This window comes from Oryctolagus cuniculus, chromosome 11 (assembly GCF_051225735.1).
Source record: "Oryctolagus cuniculus isolate XC-2025 breed Fujian yellow rabbit chromosome 11, ASM5122573v1, whole genome shotgun sequence".
NCBI lineage: Eukaryota > Metazoa > Chordata > Mammalia > Lagomorpha > Leporidae > Oryctolagus > Oryctolagus cuniculus.
Genome location: NC_142877.1, coordinates 10,423,070 through 10,446,425, shown reverse-complemented (window position 1 = coordinate 10,446,425; position 23,356 = coordinate 10,423,070). Strand labels below are relative to the sequence as shown.

Below are 23,356 nucleotides of genomic sequence, written 5' to 3'. Positions count from 1 at the left end.
CCACAGGGGGTCCTGGCACCCACGCCCTGGGAACACCAAGGGCCATCGGCACGTCCCATATCCATGTCCTTGTTGTCACGTTCTCAGCTACCGCGGGGTGCAGGTGCCACTGTCCCTGCCCGCTGGGCTGCGGCTCCCAGCTTTGCTCCCCTCCCCCCACAGCTGGAGGAAGAGGATCCCGGCGTCTCCTACTCAGAGTCCCCAGCAACTCCCCACTCCTCTGAGACCAACAACCCTCCTCCCTGCTGTGACCCCTTAGACCTCCTATGATCTGACCCTTGCCCATCGCCCTCTGCTCTGCTCACTTGCCCGACTCCTGCCACATGCCTGAGCCCACGAGCTTATTCCTGCCTACGGCAGCAGCTGGCTGATGCCCTGGCCCAGACCTTGGTCTGCCGGGTACCCACTGCTCACCCTCTTGCCGACTTCAGGGGTCTGTGGAAATGTCACCTCCTCAGAGACGCCTCCCCTGACCCAGCCTCTCCCACCCTTTCCCTTCCTCGTAGTCATTTCCTGTTTGATCTGTGGTGCTCTTATCAGTGCACCTGTTTTTATCTGATTTGCTGCTAAACACTTTTTTTATAAAGATTTATTTATTTATTTGAAAGCCAGAGTTACACAGAGAGAGGAGAGGCAGAGCGAGAGCGAGAGCAAGAGCGAGAGCGAGAGCGAGAGCGAGAGAGAGAGATCTTCCATCCGCTGCTTCACTCCCCACTTGGCTGCAATGGCCGGAGCTGTGCCGTTCTGAAGTCAGGAGCCAGGAGCTTCCTCTGGGTCTCCCATGCGTGTGCAGGGGCCCAAGGACTTGGGCCCATCTTCTGCTTTCCCAGGCCACAGCAGAGAGCTGGATGGGAAGTGGAACAGCCAGGACTAGAACTGGCGCCCATATGGGATGCTGACGCTTCAGGCCAGAGTGTTAACCCGCTGTGCCACAGCACCAGCCCCTGCTAAACACTTTTTAACAAGATGTATTTATTTGAAAGGAAAGAGATACAGAGAGAGTGAATGAGAGGGTCAGAGACAGAGCGAGAGCAAGAGCAAGAGATAGAGAGAGACCTTCCATCTACTGGTTCACTCCCAAGTGGTTGCAATGGTCAGGGCTGAGCAAGGCTAAAGCCAGGTGCCGGGAACCCCATCCGGGTCTCTCTCGTGGATGCAGGGACCCTAGCACTTAGGCCGTCTTCTGCTGCTTTCCCAGGTGCATTAGCAGGGAGCTGGATTAGAAGTGGAGCAGCAGGGACTGGACCCCGGCTATGTAGGATGCCGGCGTCACCAGTGGTGGCTTAACCCACTGCACCACAGTGCCGGCCCTGCAGCTAAACATTTGCCAGCCGGCTCCCTGGAGGAGGGGGTGCCTTCTGTGGTGTGCGCGCTCCTGCGTGGCCGTCTTATCAACCGACGTCATCAACCTGCTGTTGCCACATCCACAGTGAACGCAAGGGACATCAGGAACTCACTCAGAAAGCAGTAGATGATTGCCAGGTGACGAGCTTGGAGCAGTGGCTACTTTCGGCCTTATTTAATTGTGAGTTCACACAATTTCTTTTGTTTAAGATTTATTTATTTGAAAAACAGAGTCACAGAGAAAGAGGGACGGGGTGGGGGTGGTCTTCCATCTGCTGGTTCACTCCCCAACTGGCTGCAGCAGCTGAAGCTGCGCTGATCCGAAGCCGGGAGCCAGGAGCTTCGGCCAGGTTTCCCGCCCAGGTGCAGGCTCTCAATCTATTTAACTTTTTAAAAACAATGTTGCAGCTACTTCAAAGTAGCAAACCTCCATAAACCCAGACTTGCAGCTTCTCCTGGAAAATCAGGAGCCCTGGGCGCACCCGGCCAGCTTCCCTGGTGACAACAGAGCCTGGACGCGGGAGCAGCCGCCCAGAGCCCGCCACAGCCCCTGGGTCCGGCTCGGCCCACCTCACCGATCCCAGCCCCGCCCCGGCCCTGCAGTGGCCCAGGTCTGGCACTCATCATGGCCTCGTCGCCCCACTGTGGGTGCCTTCGGGACAGACCCTGAGGGTGGCTCCTGGAGCCTCCCTTGCCATTACAGGGCCTGGAACCTGATTAATTGTTTGTTGTCGAATGAGTCCCAAACGCCTAGCTACCCTAACTGGGGCGCACACCGAATCCAAGCCCCGAGCGGAATGTGACAAAGAGGTTGGCCGAGGCCAGGGTTTAAAAATACCCTGGGGCTGGGCGGCTGCTGGGTGCCCGGAGGCGTTGAAGCACCCGGGCAGAGGTTGGCCGGAAGCCAGCGCACCGGCCTGGCAGCGGTGGGGACGTGGGAGGGGTCGCGGGGAGGCGGGGAGCCTGGGCTGCAGCCCCCGCACCGTGGCCTGGCTGGAGAAAGGTCAGGGGTGCAGCACTGGTGACATGGGTGACATAACTCCACGCCAAGGCTGAGCGGGCAGGGCAGTGTCCCTGAAGTTGTCCCGCCGCGGTCTGCTGGCGTCGCGGGAGCCCTGTGGTCTCTCAGCGGCCTTTGCAGTCGCTGCCCAGTCCGTCAGAGCCATGGCTAAAAATAAACACGAGCAGCCCCGTGCTCGTGGGGGCCTCGAGCGCGCAGGGTGCCAGGCCCTGCAGGCCCTGAGCTCACGGCAGGGAGGGGGCGGCGCGACAGGTGGGGAGACGAGGCTCGGGGAGTGACGTCACAGGGCCAGTCCCCCACGAGGTCAGGGCCAGTGCTGGCGCTCAGATCCCTGCGATGGAAGTGGCAGGAGCCGGGCCCCTGTGTCTGATGCTGTGGGGCCAGGGCCCTGGAGGAGGGGCAGGCAGCTCCGTGCTCTTGGCCCAGAAGGGAGCCTGCTCCCCGCTCCAACCAAGACCGGGACACCCTCTGTCCTCTGTCTCCCCCCCACACTCTACTTCCCATCCTGGCTGCGCCCCCCAGGCACGACCAGGCCTCCCTCCCTTGGCCCTGGTCAGCCCCTGACCCCTCCTGCTGGCCCAGGCCCGGAGCTCCGCCCTGGTCCCCTGCAGTCTGCCACGGCCCCTGTGCACCTGCTGGTGTGGGAGACGCGGAGAGCAGGGGCAGCAGCATCGCCAGGGACATGAGATCTGCCAGGTTGCAGACGGCAGTCGGGGCTCGGGGTGGGGGGGCTAAGCCGCGGAGGGGGCAGAGGGTCGGACTGGCGCGAGTCTAATGGGGGAGTAGGGGGTGCAGGGCCAGGGAGGCCTCCCTGAGCAAATATTTGAGTTCCGACTTGAAAGGGAAGAGGGGATTGGGCAACGGGGCTCACTGGGGGAAGAGTGTTCCCATCAGAGGGAGCAGCACGTGCAGAGGCCCTGAGGCGGCCCCGGGCCTGCGACGTTTAAAGAAGTCGGGGAGTTGGGGGCGGTGGGTGGAGGGGGCGGGGGTGAGGAGCGGGTGGCGCAGAGTCTTGCAAACCACAGGGAGGGCCGAGCTGTTGTCCGGGGTGGGTGGGGGTCACGGAGGGTTCCGAGCAGAGGCAGTCACCCTCTCTATGTGGAAGGAGGTGGCGGGGGCGGGGGGGAGGCTCAACCAGAGGGGAGGGGCTGCAGCGGTCCGGGGGCCAGTGAGGAGCCCACGGGTGCAGACGCCGGACCTCTGCTGACAGTGGAGAGGCTGGGACTTGCGCCTGGAGCACACGTGACCGAAACCGAGACGGCAGGGTTGACACGGAGGCTCTGGGCCCAGCCACGGGGCCGGTGGGGATTGTGGGTGTGGACAGGGCTCAGCACGAAGCTCGGCTCTGCCAGAGGCCACCCCCCCCCCAACTGGTTGTGTCGTCCGAAGTCCCCTGCTATGGCTTCTCCCTCACTGGCTCCCCTCATTTCTGGCCCGGGCCCTGCCCACACTGCCTAGGAGCCCCCAAAGCCCCCTCTGCTGGCTGACGCGTCTGAGTGGGAGTGGGTGCTGCATCTGTTTAATTTTATGGGTGAAGAATGGCCCAGAGAGGTTAAGTCGCTTGTCCAGGAGCACACAGCTGGCAAACAGCAGAGGCAGGATTTGAACCCAGGCAACGGGGCACCAGGCTCATGCTTGTCTTCTGAGGGGCTGCCACTGGCTGGGAGGAGCCAAGCTGGGCTGGAGGGAGGGGCGGAGTCACAGGACAGTCCCCATTCTGCAGAAGAGGCGCGGGCTCAGCGAGGCCCCTGGCACGGCCAGAGCCAGCGTGCTTGTCACCTGCTTCCTGTGCAGGGAGAGGCGGGTGCGTGGGGCTGCTGCCAGGGTGGGCTTTCTCTCAACTGGCAGAGGCCAAGGAAGTGGGCTGAGGACGGGGCCAGGTACGGCTCTGTGGGCTTGTTGATCCCATCCAGTACAACCAGTTCTGGGGACACTGGGGCACGGGCACGGCGCCAAGCAGGTGAGACAGGTGACAGCCGCAGCTGGCCCTGCCGGGGCAGGAAGTGGCGGGCTGTGCCAGGAGTTCAGCTCCGGAGCAGCTCCGAGGAGCAGGTGCTCTGTGAACCTTGGCCCTGGGCAGCCTGCTCCTGGCTGGGCCTCGGTTTCCACCTCCGGGAGATGGGCTGATGGCACTTGCATCAGAAGCCTGGCAGAACACTGCCGTCAGCACCAACAGTGAGCGTGCGGTGGCGTGGGGGGCGGCGCCACCTGCGGCCCCCTGGGAGTCCCGAGCTTATGGTTCCCTAACAAACCGACAGCCAGAGAGGTTACGAGACAGCCAAGGTCAGAGAGCAGAGATTCAAACTTGATCGTGGCTGCTCCTCAGCATTAACCCTTCAAACACACAGCAGAAACAAAGCCTGGGTCCTGCGCCCCGCGACGCTCGCAGACCTTGGCGGGCGCTCCTGAGGGACAGTCGTCCCTGGAGCGCGTGAGCAGGGGCTGCTCTCTCCTCGTCTTGCACAGAGAGGCCAAGGAACTTGTGCAAAGTCACACAGCCAGTAGTTTTCAAAGCTGGGATTCAGTCTCGAATCCCAAGGGCCAGCACCCTGCTTCCCGGGAGCCCTTGCCCGGGCCGGCGGGGCCCAGGGAGCACGTGGAGAAGCCCGTCTGTCCTGGGCTCGCCCCCGCCGAGCTCACCCTCGGGTCCGCCCGCGCCACTTGCTGCCTGGCCACGATCCCCTCTCCCCCTCCCTCTGGGAAATTCTGGGCGCCAGCCACCGGGTCACGGGCCGTGGGCCAGAGGCGGCCGGGCAGAGTTTGGCCAGGTTATCAGATTTCGTGGTCACCACCTTCGCCCCTGTCTTTCCAAAACAGAACATTCAGTCAGCGCCCGTCCCTGAGCTCAGCTGTCCCCGTGCCCCTGACCTCGCCTCCCGCTGCTCCCTCGCTGCCTGCGGATCTGGGCGGAGCCAGAGCCACGGGACAGGGAAAGGGTCTGAGAGCCGAGACGGAGCAGAGGCTGCGACTGCTCGGCCCTCTGCAGCTGCCCCAAGGCCTCTGCCAATGCGCTTAGAGCAGCTCCTCCCAGCAGAGCCACCGCCGCCAGCCCCACGGGTCACGGGAGACAGCCCCCGCCTCGCCCCCCCACCTCCAAGCACAGTTCCTCGCCTGGCTGACTCCTGCTCATGGCCCTTCCTCCAGGAAGCCCTCCCTGCTGCATAGTCCGTCTGCATCCCCGACTGCACCCGCCTGTCAGCGGTGCTGGTTGGTCTCCCGTGGGGGCTCGGCACGGGGCCGGCGCACAGTGGCTGCTCAGTGAGGACCGCCTGAGCTGGCGGCTGCTGGCGTCGCCTCCTGAGAGGACCTGGCCACAACCTGCAGGTCGTGGTTTAGGATCTGTGTCCCCTCAGGTCCCAGGCACCCAGGGGCCGTAGCTGTCGCCTTGAGTCTGGTTTCCCCAGCACCTGGCATGGCACCTGGCACATTCAACTATCGGTTGAATGAATGAATGAATGGACCAGCAAATGAACCACATCTTAAACCCACTTGAACCCGGTCAGACGCACCCCCTTGCCCGTGAAAGTGAGCGCCATGTCCTTGCCAAGGTCCCGGGGTCCCCTTTGTACGACCCCACCCTTGGTGCCGCCCCTTCCAGACACTGGGGGCCCAGGGCGCCGTCCTCAGCCCCCGCGTGCACCTCCGTCACCCAGGGCGGGAGGCTTGTTTTTCTTGGTGACGCCACTGCCAAGGAAAATGGAGCACATTTGCACAAACAACCTCAATGTCACCCATGGACCTTGGTCACTGTGGGGCCGTGGCCAAGGCCCCGCCGCCCCGTGCCCGCTGCCCGCTGCCCGGGCCTTGCCCTGAGGCTGGGTTTGAGAGCTGGCTGTTCTCTCTCAACCCCCAGCCCGGCCTCTGGGGGGCTTGTCCCGGGTCCCAGACCGCCCAGAGGCACAGGGATGAGGGCGGGGGTCTGTGCAGCCCCCAGCTCATCCTGCAGGCCAGGGTGCGCCTCCTCCAGGAAGCGGCTGGGGTCGGCCTCCTCCCCCTCACTGTGCTTGGCCACGGGTGTCCCCTGGGCTGCGGGCTACCCCACCTTCAGCAAACCCACGCTCGTGGAGCCCCGAGCCCAGGCCTGGGTTTCAGGAGGGGATCCGGCCTCAGTGTGTGACGCTGCGGAGAGCTGTGTGGCGCTGGCTCAACTTCGCAACTTCTCTGTTCCTTCCTTTCAACTCGGGGCCACGCCTCCTGCAGCGAAACCACGGAATGGCTCGAGCTGTGGAGTCCGGGATCCCGGGTTCGAGCTCAGGCTCCCACACTCCTCGGCTGCGTGGTGTCGGAGGAGCCGCTTGCCCCGTCCAGGCATGGTTCCTGCACCTGCCTCCCAGGACTCCCTGCTGTTTCTCAAGCCCAGAGAAGCGGAGAAGGTGAGCTCCTGGCATCCACCTGGAGGAGGTGTGGGCTGCTCTGGGGTCGCTGTGCACACAGAGGAGCCGACTCGCCCGCTGGTTTCAGTTCCACTTGCACCTCACAACTTTGTATGGCACAGGCGTCTGTCCGGTCCCTGGGCTGTTCCTGCACCCCCGAACTCCAGCTCCGTGAGAGGGAACCCCTGGCATCGGCTGCTGCACCCTTGGGCAGATGCGGTGCAGAAATGGATGGGTGGGTGGACAGACGGACAGACGGACGGACGGAGAATTGGCACGTCGGTCACTGAGCTTTGACACACACACAGCTGTGCAAGCCCTGCTCCAAAAGCAAAAAAAGAGTCCACACTTAATGAGCACCTACTGCATACAGGCCCCTTGCTGCCGGCTGCTCCCCAGGGGGCTTCGGGAGGCTCGGGGGGGGGGGTTGGCCCACCTGTCGTGCTCACCGCACCGCACAGACAGAGAGAGGGCAGGCGCGAGGCCACGGCACGAGAGCTGCGCTGAGTTCCGGTTCTCGCCCCCCGACGGCTGCGTGGGGGCCCTAGGCGCTCCTCTGGGGACCGCCCTGTCGCCCGCGGCTCGGGGTCCTCCCCTGCGCGAGTGCGGACGCGCTGTCTCCTCTGCACAGCGGTGCCTTTGTTTGGGAAGCGGAGTTTGCACAATTGTGAGCATTTTGAAAAACAGAATAGAAAGAAAAAAGGAAATTTCTTATTAGATTTCCTGCAAGGCGGGTCTGCCAGCAGCGCTGTCCTGGGAGTAGCTGTCTCCATTCCGAAATCTGATTACAAAGTTGCAATTGCGCTGGGTACACAACTGCAAATCTGGGTGGGTCCCAACCGGCAACATCGCACTTTTCACATCATTGCAAAACCTACTTGGACCTTAAAAAACCACAGGACTCTTCCTTGCCCCTTACAGCCAAGAGCGTCCATGTGGCTAAGATCCGGCCAGTGGGATATAAGTTGCCCTTGTGTGTGTGGGGGGGTGCCTCTTCTTCCTCATCCTCCTTCTTGCTGACTGGAATGCAGATGTGACGATCGGAGCCTGGTGGCCATCTCGGGCCCAGTGGAAGTTGTTGATGAAGTTGTGAAACCTGGACTGCCTTCTCCATATTTATATTATGAAAGAGACAAACAACTTTCTTCTTTTTTATTTAAGTTTTTTTTTTTTTTTAATTTCGGGGGTGGGGCGGGAGAGAGAGAGAGAGAATCTTCCATCTGCTGGTTCATTCTCCAAATGGCCGCAACGGCTGGAGCTGGACCAGAAGCCAGGAGCCAGGAGCTTTTTCCGGTCTCCCATGGGGGTGCAAGGGCCCAAGGACTTGGCCATCTTCTATTGCTTTCCCAGGCCACAGCAGAGAGCTGGATCGGAAGTGGAGCAGCCAAGACTAGAACCAGTGCCCACATGGGATGCCGGCACTGCAGGCAGAGGTTTAACCTACTGCGCCACAGCGCCAGCCCCAAGAGGCAGCTTCCTACAGCCCATTGGTCTCTGCTACTTTAGTATTTCTGACACTCAGAGGGAGGAGCTAGGGGCTGAGATGGTGAGCATGCCCTGCCCCCCCCCAGCAGGAGTGCGGGAACCCCGCCAAGTCTCCAGCACCCAAATGGGTTCCTCCAGCACCCGAATGGGTTCCTCCAGCAGCTGAACGTGGACCCGAGACGCCACTTCGAATTTTTGTTTGCTTTATTTGAAAAGCAGAGACAGAGATCTTCCACGTGCCGGCTCACGGCCCCTGCTGCCCACAAGAGTCGGGGCTGGACCAGCTGAAGCCAGGGGGGTGGCAGGGACCCAACTGCCTCACAGAGACAAGGGGCGAGTGCCACACCCCCTCCCCGCCCGGTGAGGGTCTCCGAGAAGCCGTCATGCAGGGGCTGCCCCAACCTGGCCCGCATGCTCTGTGGGCAGCCGGGCAGCCGGAGCTGCAGGCAGAGGGGCCCACCCCACCCCCACCCTGGCCCCGTCAGGGGGGTGGAGGGGCTCGTGGGCTCACTATGGGCCGGGCGCGGGGCCTCCTGTCACACTCATCCCGCTGCACCTGCTGGGATGCTGGCGAGGCACGTGCCTGCCCACGAGCTGCGAAGGAGCCTGGGAAAGCGAGTTTTCTAGCATCTTCCCTCGGGGAGCCATGGGCTGAGGCGGGAGACCCTCTCTGCGGTGCAGACAAGGTGGCAGAAAGTAGGCCAAAGTTCAGCGCCCCGAGCAGCTCCGGGCGCAGGTTTCTGGCCTCGCTGGTTTATTTCTCTGCACTCCATTGGCGTGGCCCCTGCAGGAGCTGCCTTAGAGCCGGGACCCAGGGCTGCAGAGCCCGCCCAAGCCACGGTTGAGCTGCCGGCCTCCACCCAGGCCCCGGGCGCAGAGCAGGTGCACCACAGAGAAATCTCAAAGGGAGGAATGAATACCGCATTGGATCTCGGGATCCTGGAGTTAACATCCTCGACTCCACCAAGTTTCCCCGACGGGCGCAATGCCGCAGACGCAGGCCACGTGGCTGCTCTCAGTACAGGAAGCAGGATCCAGAGAGCCCGCACAGCGAGACCGGCGTGGGGAGGGTGGGTACAATGCCAGCTGAGGCAGGCGGTCTTTGAGCCGGGTAAGTGGCTTGGAGATGCGGGAGGGAGTCCCCTCTGAGAAGGGGGTGTTCGAGCAGAGACCGGAGGTAGGCGAGGGGAGCTGAGCAAATAGCCAGCCTATTCTGGGCACAGGGAACAGCCAGTGCAAAGGCACTGGGGCAGAAACGAGCTGGGCTGGCGCCACTGTGGCCAGGCAGCCAGGGAGGCAAGGGTTACACCAAGTTTCCCAGCTTCAGCAAATCCACTGGTGGAAATGGGGCGGGGCAGGGGGGCGAGTTCTTCACATTTAAGCTTCTCTGGAAACACATGATGTCAGGGACAGACAGTAAATCCTGACTTGTCCCAGAAAACAATGGGCCCGTGTAACTAGCGGAGCATCAGGCTGGAAGTCAACAGCCAAAGGCTGGGGCTCGGCGCGTCACATGGAATTTGCTCACAGATCTGTGTTTGAAAGAGAGCTTCCCACTTGGGCAGAGGAGGCTTCTGGAAGACATCAAACAGACGTTTGTTGTGGTGCTCGGTGCAGACATGACCGATGGGGCTCAGCAGCGCGGCTATGTGGAAAGACGTCCCCGAGGCGCGACGCGGACACAGTGGCCCGGGGCGCTTAGCTGGTGCCCGAGTCCTTTGGAAAATCCACGCACTCGCTCATTCAGGAGTTTCCTGTGAACCTACTGTGAGCGCCCACAGACTGCTGCAGGGGGGAGACACCGACCCGGCCGTCCCACGGCGGGAGACGTGGACCCGGCCATCCCACGGGGGGAGACACAGACCCAGCCTTCCCACAGGGGAGACATGGACCCGGCCATCCCACAGGGGAGACACAGACCCAGCCTTCCCACAGGGAAGACATGGACCCGGCCATCCCACAGGGGGAGACACAGACCCAGCCTTCCCACAGGGGAGACAGCCGTCCCACGGGGGAGACATGGACCCGGCCATCCCACAGGGAAGACATGGACCCGGCCATCCCACGGGGGAGACATGGACCCGGCCATCCCACAGGGAAGACATGGACCCGGCCATCCCACGGGGGGGACACAGACCCAGCCTTCCCACAGGGGAGATGGCCGTCCCACGGGGGAGACATGGACCCGGCCATCCCACAGGGAAGACATGGACCCGGCCATCCCACAGGGAAGACACAGACCCAGCCTTCCCACAGGGAAGACATGGACCCGGCCATCCCACGGGGGGAGACACAGACCCAGCCTTCCCACAGGGGAGATGGCCGTCCCACGGGGGAGACATGGACCTGGCCATCCCACAGGGAAGACATGGACCCGGCCATCCCACGGGGGAGACATGGACCCGGCCATCCCACAGGGAAGACATGGACCCGGCCATCCCACGGCAGGGACACAGACCCAGCCTTCCCACAGGGGAGACATGGACCCGGCCATCCCACGGGGGGAGACACAGACCCAGCCTTCCCACAGGGGAGACATGGACCCGGCCATCCCACAGGGGAGACACAGACCCAGCCTTCCCACAGGGAAGACATGGACCCGGCCATCCCACTGGGGGGACACAGACCCAGCCTTCCCACAGGGAAGACGGCCGTCCCATGGGGGAGACACAGACCTGGCCATCCCACAGGGGAGTCACAGACCTGGCCGTCCCATGGGGGGAGACACGGACCCAGCCAGCGCCCAGCAGGGAAGGCAGCCCACAGCTACATCCTGGCCCGGATGTCGGCATTGCGGGAAGAGACCGGGCACCCGCAGCCAGCCAGCACAGGGAGAGAGTCACCAGGGTGTGCTCCAGCAGGCTGAGGGGCAGCACGCACTGGGCCCCGCTGCCCTCACCTTTCCTTCCTTCTGTCGTGATGTTTTAGGTCCTGATTTACAGCGGATAACTCGACAGCCACGCATGCCAAGACTTCAGACCCGGGAGCGAGGGCTGGCGGGGGAGGGGCCTCCCTCCGGACCCGCGAATCTCCTGCCTTCTAATCACAACACCAACAACAAACAGCATCTTAAAACGAAGCACCAGGTCAGGTTATATTTTCACAAAATATGAAAAATTTTTAAAAAGTTGGCCAACGGCAGGGGGTCTCGACCTACAGGTGTCCAGGGCGCGTGGTTCTCCAGGGGCCGCCTTCTGTGCCTCCGAGACCTCAAATAAGAGGAAAAGGAGGCTGCAAAGAGGCTGCTGGGGGTGTGGAGACAGCGCCAGGGCCAAGGCCCACGCCGGCACCTCGGCAAGCACGGCTCAGCCTTAGCCGCACCACAGCTACCATTCAGTAGACAAAGGAACCGCTGAGCGAAAGCCAGCGCAGACGGCCCCCATTTGACAGATGAGAAAGCTGAGGCCGCAGCCCCAGGCCCGGGCCGCCCCGGGGAGTCTCCCAGGGCCGGCTGCCTGGCAGGCCTGGGTCTTCGCCGGGAAGCTCAGACGCTACGCGGGCGCCCTTCAGGGGCGAAATCAGGGGCGAAAAACAAACAAACCGAACAAGAAATATTGCATTTTTTAGCCACTTATCCGGGCTCTGATGGGGCCAGGCTTGGCCCGGCTCAGCTCGGGGAGGGCTTCTCACAGGGTGCTGTTTGGATTTGGGGTGTGGCCTCCTTCTGACCCCCTCTTCCTCAAGGCACATCCCAGTCTGATGAACGCAGGGGACCCTCACACCCGGACGCCCCGCCTCCCCGCCCCCCACCCCGCCAGCCTCCTCGGGGCCTCAGACCTGATGGGGGCGGGGTCTCCATACTGTACAGGAGCTGAGGTTGAGAGAGGCTGCTGACGCCCAAGGTCACGCCTCTGGGACCCCCGCCCCCCGGGGCCCCGCAAGGACAGGAGCTGCGCGAAGGGAAGGGAGGAAGCGAAGCGGGAGGCTGAGCCGCCTGCAGCTCCCGCCCCCGGGGCCGGCGGGGGGTGGGGGGGCGCGCCGAAGCCCCCAGCCGAGCGCCAGCCTGGTGCTGGGCCAGCGGCCACGGCGGGACCGGGAGCCGAGCGCTCCCTCCGCCTGCCCTGCCCGGCAGCCGCGGCCCGTGGCGGGCGGCCAGGCCCCGCCTGACGTCAGACCCCAGCCGGGACATAATGTGCTGGCTGCGGGACAAGGACTGAGCGCGGAGACAGAGAAAGTGAAATCGACACAGAGCGAGCAAAGCCCGCAGGACAGACGCGGGGAAGGGGGCCGTGGGGGGGGGGGCACGGGGGAGGAGCCACGGAGGGGGGCGTCACGGGGGAGGAGCCACAGAGAGGGAGCCACGGACAGGGGAGGCTCTGAGGGAGGAGGGAGGCGGCAGCCCGAGGCTCGGGTCAGCGCAAGCACGTGGGGGTGAGGCCCGAGCCCTTCCCGCCAGGGGGCGGCCGGGGTGCGGGTGGACCTGGGAGTCGCTCCCCGCCCCCTTGCGTGACTCGAGCGTGAGGCAGCCGCGCAGACCTTGGCCCGGCCCGGCCCGGCTCTGCGCCCAGCCCCCCCCCTCCCGCCATGGGCTCAAGAAGGCCGTGATCCCAGGGCCATCGCGTCACCGAAGCAGCAAGGCCAAGGCCTGGTCACGCGTGGCCTTCCAGCCCCGACGCCCCTCGTCCGGCTGCACTATTCAATGGCCCGGCGGGGCCGGGCGGGGCAGGGCGGGGCAGTGGCAGGGGCCCCGCCCCTCGCTCCCTGGTCACCCTGCTCCTTAGGGTTCCCGTGCCTCCCGCTCCTCCACGCGTGTCGCCGCGCCGGCCCGGCTCTCCCATTCCACAGGGGAAGAGGCTGTGGCCCGCCCGCCCGCCCAAGGCCACCTGCTAAGGAGCAGGGCCAGAGCAACCCCCCAGCAGCCCCACAGCGGGGGCCGCGGCTCACCCCCTTCAACCAGAACACCCCGCGGTGCCCCGCCAGCGGCCACGAGGCCACAGCTTCTGGGAGACGCTGCTGGCATTCGGTGGGAGCGGCGGCTGCAGGGGTCCGGGCAGGAACGCGGCGCGCGGGGGGCGGGGGGAGCAGTGCCGCCTTAGTCAGCCCTGGAAAGGTTCCGAGGGGACGCGGGCCGGCGGGACCCCGCGTGGCCGCCCCACACGTCGGGCCTCAGGAGGTCAGGGGGTCCGGCTGCTCCTCGAGGCGGAGCTGAGGCTCTGGGGCCGCCCGGGCCGCCCAGGCTGGGAAAGGAGGGGTGGGGTGCAGCTCGGCGCCCCGGGTCAGGCCCCAGCTCCGCGCCCCTCCTGCTGTGTGGTTTCCCTTCTCTGGTCCAGGCCTCTTGTGATAACTCCAGCAAAAATTCTAGACTGCATTGACGGAGCCCATCGCGACTTTTAAACAAGATGCAGGCTTGGTCGGAGCTGACGTTTTTTGGCTGCTTGGGGTATACAACTGTAGTCATAATAGAGTGTAATAAGATTAATTTGAAAAAAATCAGCAATAAAAAACAAACCAAAAAAAAGGAGTTTGTTTTACTCTCATGTCAATGCAGTCCAGATGTGGGCAGTTTGGGGCGAGGTTGGCAGCCCCACAGGGCCTCAGGGTCCCACCACTCCCACCATTTGCAGGCTGTGGTCCTCTTCCTCATAGTCCAGTGTGGCAGCCGGTGCACCCGACTTCACATCTGCCTTCCAGATGGCAGGATGGAGAAGGAAAGCTAGTGGGTAAAGGCAGGCAGCCCTCAATCTCTGGGAGGGATTCTGGGAACGGCCACCCGTGGCAACCTGCTGGCTGTGCTTAGCTGCAAGGGAAGCTGGGAGGAGCTGTGTTTGTTCTGCGTAGCCATGAACTAGATTGGTCAACTATGTGTCAGGACACAGAGGAGCGCAGGCAGGGATGGATTCCTTCTACGGAGCAGCACGACAGGGTGACCTGACGGGAGCCGGCCCGAGAGGGCGGCGGGGCTACGGCGTAAGTGAGGGGGCGCTGAGGGGACAGGCGGGAACAGGCACCGGGAACAGCAAAGTGGGCTGCCCGAGGGGGCCCCGTGGGTGCTGGAAGAACGGGAAGGAGGCCAGTGTGGCTGGGGCAGGGATGGGGCAGGCCGGGGGCACAGCTGGCTCCGCCCTGGGCGAGACTGGCAGGACCCGGGGGCCGGGATCGCAGGGACCTGACATGGGACTCGGGGCTCCCTGGGGCTGTTCACCCAGCCCCTTCTGGGAGCGCCTTCAATCCCCAAATGACTGCTCCTGGCTGGCCTGCCTTGTGCGGCTCAATGCCGGGTACAGGGCCGTGGGGGCAGGTCCCCGCCCCGGTGAGAGCAGAGCGGGACCCAGCAGACCCGGGGCGCCCGGCCTCAGCTCCCAGGTGGCCGGGGAACCCCTGGGTGAGATTCCCGCCGGGCAATGTCCCCTCGGGACCCCAGGGGAGGGCGAGGGCATTGGGGAGGGAGCCTGGGAGGGGGCGCAGAGGTCCCCGGAGGGGAGCTGATTTGCTGAGTGCTTTGACCCCAGATCCCTGGGCGGGGCCTGCGGCTGGATCCAGACAAGCAAGGACCCAGCGCCCGGCAGGGCTCCTGTCTCCCTGCGCTGCTGCGTGCCCGGATGTTCCTCCCCGTGACTCACGCCCCTCACGGCCAAGGCCGGCCCTGCCCCCGCTCCCAAGAATCACAAGACCCCGGCGCCAGCCCTGCAGGAACCACCAAGGGCCCAGGGGGAGGAGCTGTCCCGAGAGCGTCTCCCCAAGGCGGGCGGGCAGAGAGCCGGCTCAGACACCTGGTCCCGGAGCCTCACTTTGTTCAACTGAAGACAAAGACAAAGAAGAAAGGCAGGAGGAGAGAGCAGGGCCCCGCAAGCAAGCAAGCACCGAGGCTGGAGGGGCCGGCCGCGGGGACAGCGGGAAGGCAGGTGTCCTGGGGCACCGAGGGCCCGGCGTGGGGCCAGGTGCGCCCGAGGCCCCGCCCCGCCGCCCACGCCCCACCCCCACTCCAGGATCGCGGGGAACGGGCTCGCGTTGAGACCTCTCTGTGTCTAAGACGCCCCTCGCCCGTCCCCACCCCAGCCGGGGCCCAAGCGGGGCCGGCCCGGCTCCCCGCGCGCTCAGCAAACGTCAGCTGTGCGGCAGGTGGCCCTGGCTGACCCCAACCCCGACCCCCATCCCCCTCTTTTCTAACGGACCCCGGCTGCGCCAACCGCGCTGTGCCAGCCCCAGGGAATGAGTGTGATTGGTCGGCCAGCGGTGGCACGCCCATCCCGGCCTCCCCGTGATTGGCCCAGGTTGAGCACGTGATCTGGCTCTAGCCAATGAGACGAGGCAGGCAGTCGGATGGACGCTCCGAGATTCTCTTTGGAGAGGCCGGCGTGGGCGGTGCTGCTCGGAGCTCCAACCAGAACCCCCGGGAGAGGAGCCGCCTGCAGGGCCGGCATCCCATGTGGACACCGGTTCGAGGCCCGGTCGCTCCAATTCCGATCCAGCTCTCTGCTGTGGCCTGGGAAAGCAGTGGAGGATGGCCCAAGTGCTTGGGCCCCTGTACCCACGTGGGAGACCGGGAAGAAGCTCCTGGCTCCTGGCTTCGGATGGGCGCAGCTCCGGCCGTTGCGGCCAACTGGGGACTGAACCAGCGGATGGAAGACCTCTCTCTCTCTCTCTCTCTCTCTCTCCCTCCCCCACTCCGCTTTCCAAGTACATAAATAAATCTTTAAAAGAAAAGACAAATAGTCTACGCTGGCTGCCCCTGGCACCAGCGACCCCAGGGCTGACCACGCCCCACCCCTTGGTGAGGAAGCTGTGGCCGTCGGAAGCCGCGCTGGGGTGGCCCAACGCCCGGTGCTGCTGTCACGTCCTGGCCGTGTGGCGCCCGCTCTGTGAACGGAGAAGGGAGGGATGGGCATGTCGCCCGGCAGGTCAGTGACCGCGGTGCTTGTCGCTGGCCCCACAGCGGAAGCCAGCGCCTGCTGTCCCAGCACTGATGGAGCGACACAGAGGCCACCCCAATGCAGGTGGCAGGGCCGGGCCTGTTGGAGCCGAGTAAATGGCAGAGTTTGCCTGAGGCCCTGAGGTTCTGTACATCGAATCCCCGGTGCCCAGGACCCAAGCAGGCTCACCGGGCTGGGCCGCTCTCCAGGGGCCCCGGGGCAGCGGTGGGGGAAGGAGGTGTCAGCCACTCCTGGGAATAAAGGGGAGCTCCGGCCTCCGGGGATTCGGGGCGGACACTCCAGGGCCACGATGTGGGACACAGGGAATGCCTGCAGGCTGCCCCGCCCGTGGTGGTGCTGTCTCGCTCATTCACAGACAAAAAAATACACCTGGAGCTACACCAGGGTCAAGGCATGCCTCAGCCGTGGTCCCATGTCCACCACTTCCCATTCCGACGCCCTATGGCCTGGCTTTTTGGCGTTAGCCTTGCTGCCTCACAGTGACGAGATGGCTGCCACAGCCCCAAACATCACACCCTGAAGGAATTTCAAGACGGGAAAAAAGTGTTAGGTGGTAGGGAACTCGAACCGGCGCCCCCATGGGATGTGGGCACTGCAGGTGGCAGCTTCACCTGCCATGGCGCCAGCCCCCATGCACAGCTGTTCTCAGCACGCACTTCCCAGGCCTCTCTGCAGATCCCTGTGGCCGAGCGCCAGGCAGGCTTCGCAGAAACCGCGTCTGCCGCCCCTGTGCCTCTCCCCGGCCGTGTGAGATGTGCCCGCGTGCTGGCCGCCAGGTCGCCGTCTTCCGCTGCGGCGACTCTTTCCAGGTGGCTGGGATGTGGACAAGAGGGCCGGACCTCCGGCACCCTGAGCCCGGGCACTGTAAGGAGGGCTGGACGCCAGGGACGGTGCATCGGCCGCAGGCCACTCCGGGAACTGAGCCGCGGCGTTAACGGGGGCCGGGACGCAGGAGCTCTGGGCCCCTGCGCTCTTGTCAGGATATCGCCCCGGTAATCACAACCACCAAAGGAGGCCCTGAGGGACGGGCCCTCAAGCCCCGTTTCCCAGATGGGAAGACTGAGGCTGGGCAGGTTAAGCCAGATGGGGAGTGGCAGCCCCGCTCAGTCAGGGTTGGGGTGGGAGGGAGAGGTGGGGACCCGAGGCCCCAGGTGCCCCATGCCGGCGCTGCCGCGTGCCAGGCCCAAACCCCACGGTGAGTTCTTCCGCCCCTGCGGGGCATGCGGTCTTGAGCAGGGCGGTTTTGGCAATGCCCGAGGGCGTTTGGTGATTGCCATGACGGGAGCTGGCAGCCAGTGGGCACAGGGGCCCTGCCGCACCCAGGACAGCCCTAGCTCCAGAGACCAGGGGAGCCCCGGCCCCGCGGCCCGCCAGCGCCCAGGGCAGGGCCAGGCCGAGGCCCGGGGTTGCAGGCAGCGGGCCTGGTTCTGGGGTCTTCCCGCTGGCCGCGAGGCGCGCAGGTCCCCTCACCCCGGGTCTGCGGCTCCCCCACGTGGCCTCCTCTCCTGAAACCTGGGCCACGCCTCCAGCGGCTCTGCCTCCTCTGCACCCACCTGGCCAGCGAGGCCCGCTCCTGGGGCGGGCAGAGGCGCAGGGCACCCGAAGGCACCCAGCTCTCCGGGCCCGGGGGAGGGGCTCAGCTTTGGCTCTGGGAAGCCCCCCACCCCCCGCTGACTCAGAGAAAGGAGCGTCGGCCCCCGGGGACTGTGTCCTAGGGCGAAATCCGAGTGTGCTGGGCTCAGCCTCCTGGGCCGGCAGGCGGCTTCCAGGACCTTCTCAGCCCGGGGCCGGCTGGGGCGGTGCACGTGCACACACACGCGTGCACACGCACACGTGCACACGCACACACACACATGTGCATGCACACACGTGCAGCAGCCACAGTGGCCAACTCCCGCGCTGTCCACGCAGCTCAGGCAGGAGGGACACGGGGTAGGGGGGCTCCTCTCTGTCCCCTCATTCACCGAATCTTCCTCCAGCAAAGCGGTCACCGACCAGAGCCGCAGCTTCCCGAGGTCTGGAGAGAAGGCACCGGGGCTGGGCCCCTGCAGGTCCGGGGACGCCCCCAGTGGAAACCCCTGCCCGCCGGCCAGGCCCCTGGCGAGTAAGATGTCCGGGTGGGCGAAGCCGCCCCTCCCCCATGCGGGCTCGGCCCCGCCCCTCACGGGGCCTCACCCGCCACCCCCCCCCCCACGGGGCCTCGAGTAGTCCATGGTCACTCAGCGAGACACGGCCTGGGCCCTGCGGTCTGCAGAGGTGGGAAGCCGCTAGCCTCCAAGCTCCTCCACAGAGGGGCCCCAACGCAGGGACCTGGGTACAGGGGTGGCCGGGGGGCCGGGAAGCCACAAGGGGGCTCCGGGGGCTGCAGGTAGAATCACTAAAGCCCAGAGGCCGGCGTGGGAAACCACAGCAGGCTGCCTGGAGGAGGAGGGTGGTGAACACCGGGGCGGAGCCGAGCACAGGGCCGTCCTGAGGGCCAGAGAGAGAAGATTCGGGCGTCCGGGGTCTCCGTCCACGGCCCCCCAGCTCTGCAGCCAGGGACTGCTCGGGCTGTGTTCCAGGGACGCTGGGTCTACAGAGGAGGGCCTGGGCGGGCAGGTCGCTGACGCCTGAGCTCCAGGGGACAGGGAAAGGCGGGGCAGCCCCGAGATTCTCCAGGACTTGTGGAGGGTGCGCTCCACCTGGGATGGCGGTGAACGAGACAGATGCCAAACACCCAGACCCAGGAGCAAGACTCATGGCTCCCTCGCTGGCTGTGTGACCCGACGCCGTTCCTTAACCTCTCTGTGCCCGAGAGGCTAGGGCGAGCAATGGGCGGGCCCAGCGCCACGACTGTTCTCTTAGTGTTTTGCTGCTGCTACTGTTTTAAGCCAATGTGCAAATAGATTTACAATTTTTCACAACGTGCCCTGTACTGCACAGAAAGTGAGCAGGTGCATGAAAGAGAGAGAGAGAGAGAGAGAGAGAGAGAGAGAGAGAGAGTTGGGGCCAGGGGTCCCGGGAGGGCATCCGGGGGGTGGAGGGCAGGGCTGCCCGGGGCCACATCCTGGGAGTGGGTGCCCTGGCACTAGCGGTGCCCTTGGGCCCTGCGGCCTCACGGGAGGGCGTAATTAGAACTGCCGGCCGCTCCGGGGGCAGCAAGGTGTCTTCTCTAATTAGTGAGCGAGCGAAACACGCTTTGAACTCGGGGATGAAAGGGGAGCAGGGTGAGGCTGTGGTCACGGGGCCAGGGCGCCCCGCTGGGAACTGACCCGGGCAGCCCGACTCATGCTCCCGCTCCTTGCTTGCACGCCTCCTGGCTCCCTCAGGTCCCAGGTGGAGCCTGGGCGGGGACGAGGGAGCAGGCCAAGGGCAGCCGGACGCCGGGCTCAGGCGGACCCAGCGCTGGTGGCCGCGTGGGGAGGGCTGTCTTGCTTGCTGCCCAGAGCAGGGTGACCCGGGGAGTTACTGACACTCTCTGTGCCTTCATGTCCACCCCCCCCCCCAATCTGGCCTTAATTTTCTCTTCTTTAAAATGGGACGATGGTGGTGTGGCGGCGCTAGGCGCAGGTAAAGCCCAGGGCAGGGGGCCGAAGTAGCCACATCCCTGCCCCTGTTGCTGCCCCTCGCGTGAGTTCACTCACTGAGCCCCCGCAAGCATCGTCCCATTGTCCAGACAAGGATCTGAGAGCCAGCAGGGACGGCCGCGAGGGACACAGCCCACAGAGCAGGGGTCACCCAGGTGACGGGTGACCGCTCCGAGGTCACCCCCGGCCACCGGCTCCTGTGACCTCACGGAGGCGCTGCTGTGCTGGACAGTCCCCCTGGGCCATGGCCAGCGAGTGTGAGCCCCCCAGTCTCCCTGCGCCCACGACCTGCGTGTTTCTGGGGGATTTCTGGTGGTTTCGCGATCTTCCAATTTTACGAGATTCTTGGCTGTTTGGATGTGCTGTGTGCGCGGCAGTCCTAGGGGGCTTTGAACTTGCCAGGCTGCGTGCCTGAGAGCAAGGTGGGCAGCTGGTGCCACAGTGAAGACACCACGTGGGCTGCCCATATCCCGAGGCAGAGGGCCTGGGTTCGAGTGTTGGCTCTGCTTCCCGCTCTCGCGTGTCCTGGAAGGCAGCAGGTGATGGCTTGGGCGGCTGGGTCCCTGTCACCCACATGGAAACCTGAAGGCCGTGAAGGCATTTGGGGAGTGAACCTGTGCATGAAGATCTTCCCCCCCCCCCCACCTCATTCTTCCTGTCTCTCTGACTTTCAAATACAATGAAAATAAATGAGCCAAAACAAATTTATTTTTAAGCCCCAGAGATCAGGTCTCCCCGACAGTTGGGCTCAGAGAGGGCAATGGGCGGCCCGGGGCCACACAGCCGGGCCTCTGCAGAGCCAAGACACCGCAGAGCCTCCAGCCTCCCCCTCAGTCCACCCGGCTGCCTCTTCTGGCCCACGTGGCGTATCCACAGAACTGAATCCACCATCAGCACGCGAAGAAAGGGGCAGCCCCAGCAATGAGACTGACACCGTCTATGCAGCCTGCCAGGGCACCGGGCACCCAGAGGGAGCCCCGAGTCCAGCCACTGCCGCCGCTGCAAGAAGCAATGCCAAGGAAGCCGCGGAGGCAGGAGGCGGATGAGGGGCCGCGGGGTGTGGCCAGATGTCCAGGGCCTGCGGCTCCACCCCGGGCGGGGGGACACCTGCTGCTCATGCTTGTCCCAGCCCAGGCGGCACACGACGCCTGCCAGGACTCCCATGTCCGGGCGCCGACTTGCGGTGCCACGCTCATGTCCACCACCAGTAAGCAGGCGCTTCCCTGGGTGCAGGGGGGATCCTGTGATGGGGGGGCGTGGCTGGGGTTTTCTGGAGCTCTCTGTACCTTTCTCTCCATTTTGCTGTGAACTTAAAACTACTCTCAAAATCAAGTCTATTAAAAACAGCCCATGCCGGCGCCGCGGCTCACTAGGCTAATCCTCCGCCTGCGGCGCCGGCACCCCGGGTTCTAGTCCCGGTCGGAGTGCCGGGTTCTGTCCCGGTTGCCCCTCTTCCAGGCCAGCTCTCTGCTGTGGCCAGGGAGTGCAGTGGAGGATGGCCCAGGTCCTTGGGCCCTGCACCTGCATGGGTGCACCTGGCTCCTGGTTTTGGATTGATGCAGCGCACTGGCCGGCTGTAGCAGCCACTTGGGGGGTGAACCAACAGAAAAAGGAACACCTTTCTCTCTCTCTCTCTCTCTCTCTCTCTCACTCACTGTCTAACTCTGCCTGTCAAAAAAAAATAAAAAAATAAAAAATAAAAACAGCCCACCAAGTCTGGCCTCGTGTGTCCAGGGGCCACCGGGAGCCCTGTCCCCGATTCTCCGGAAGCTCCTGGTGAGAAAGGGAGCCGGCCAGAGAGGCGGACGGGACAGGGGACGCCTGCCTGGGCGTGGTGAGCCATCTTGATTCACCTTCGCCTGCCTGGGCCTGCGGTGGACGGGCGCCCACTGCGGGGTGATGCAGCCGAGCTGGGCCGCCAAGCCCGCAGAGCCACTGCTGCGCAGACCCGGGGGGTTAGGACATGCATGGCAGCCCGGGCTGGCGCTGGGCACCGCGGTTAAGGCGCCGGATTCCCACTCCGGAATTCCAAACTCAAGCCCTCGCTTCCGGCCAGCTTCCTCCTCACGCACCCTGGGCGGCAGCAGATGACGCCTAAGTGCTTGGGACCTGCCGCCCACGTCCGAGACCCAGAGGGGGCTCCTGACACCCGTCTTCCGCCTGGCCCAGACCTAGCCATGGTGGGCATTTGGGGAGTGAACCAGAGGACGGAAGAGCTCTCTCTCTCTCTCTCTCTGCCTCTGTGTGTGCCTGTCAGTCTGTCTCTGTCTTTCAAATAAATATTTTAAAAAAGAAAAATTCAGAAGCTGCCCAACTCCCCCAAGAAGCTAGCCCCCAAATGACGTCCTTCCTGACTTCACTTGTACAATCATTTGTTCACTCAACAAACACCCACTGAGCTCAAAGCATGTGCCAAGGAAGTCTCGGACAGGCGGAAGCAGGACAGCTGATGGTGACCCTGATGCTGACCCTGATGCTGACCTTGATCCTGACCCTGATGCTGACCGTGAGCCGTCCCCATCTTCTGGAAACACCTGGAAAGCACTGGGAGACCATTTGCCCCTGTGGTTCCAGAGGGTTTGTTTGTTTATTTATTTAGTTATTTATTTGAAAGTCAGAGTTACGCAGAGGGAGAAGGAGAGGCAGAGAGAGAGAGAGAGAGAGGTCTTCCATCCGCTGGTTCAGTCCCCAGTTGGCCACAGCGGCCAGAGCTGCACCGATCTGAAGCCAGGAGCCAGGAGCTTCTTCTGGGTCTCCCACGCGGGTGCAGGGATTCAAGCACTTGGGCCATCCTCTACTGCTCTCCCAGGCCACAGCAGAGAGCTGGATTGGAAGAGGAGCAGCCGGGACTCCAACCGGTGCCCACATGGGATGCCAGCGCTTCAGGCCAGGGCATTACCCACTGCACCTCAGCGCCGGCCCCAACACACTTTGCTTCTGACACCACTTTGACTTGGGTTTGTGTCCATCACTTGCAGCCAAAAGACACTGACCGTACAAGCTGCCTTCAGGCTAGAAAACGAATCGCTATGGGCAACCCAGACACGGGATCCGTGTCAGGAGTGGAGGCGAGGGACAGAGCTGGAAGTGGCGTCGAGGACGCCCCGCAGGTCACAGTGACAGCTCCTGGACGGCAGCAGGTGGCAGGCCCCATGCTCAGCCTCCCTCCAGCACCGTGAAATCCACGCGTCTCCCCTGGCTCTACGAACAGGAAAACGGCCAGGGCGCCAGAGGTAAAGACAGGGCAGGCGTGGGACGCGGCAGCTGAGCCACCCCTGGGGCGCCCACGTGCCACGTCGGAGGACCTGGGTTCTGGTCCCATCCCTGCCAGCACACACGGGGACAGGCAGCAGATGGTGGCCCACGTACTCAGGCCACAGCCCCCGGCGGGAGACCTGTATGGAATCCCAGGCTCTCGGCTTCAGCCTGGTGCAGCCCTGGCTGATGCAGGTGTGCGGGGAGTGAGTGAGCAGGTGGGCGATCTCTGTCTTCCGAGTAAAATGATAACAAATACATAAATGCAATTTCTAAAAGACTTGTTGAAGGTCATACAGGAATCGGAGGGAGCGGGCAGAGGCCAAAGCTGGACCCCCGCACCCCGCTGCCCCTGCCTCACCCTCACACTGCCACATCTCCAAGTCTTGCCCCAGAACGCAGACAAAAGCAATGCAGTGGACTTGGAGATGCGCCCCTATC

General features: G+C 64.1%; 2 long non-coding RNA genes across 2 annotated transcripts; one reads left to right on the top strand and one right to left on the bottom strand.

The window, feature by feature from the left end:
- Positions 1 to 1,435: 1,435 nt before the first annotated feature.
- LOC149123323 (uncharacterized) lies at positions 1,436 to 7,096 on the top strand. The gene is made up of 2 exons (XR_016215771.1): positions 1,436 to 1,525; positions 6,566 to 7,096. It is a non-coding gene; the product is annotated as an uncharacterized LOC149123323 (long non-coding RNA).
- A 783-nt stretch (positions 7,097 to 7,879) lies between these two features.
- On the bottom strand, positions 7,880 to 12,428 carry LOC149123322 (uncharacterized). The gene is made up of 2 exons (XR_016215770.1): positions 11,381 to 12,428; positions 7,880 to 11,262 (listed from the first exon to the last, which is right to left on the bottom strand). It is a non-coding gene; the product is annotated as an uncharacterized LOC149123322 (long non-coding RNA).
- Positions 12,429 to 23,356: the final 10,928 nt, after the last annotated feature.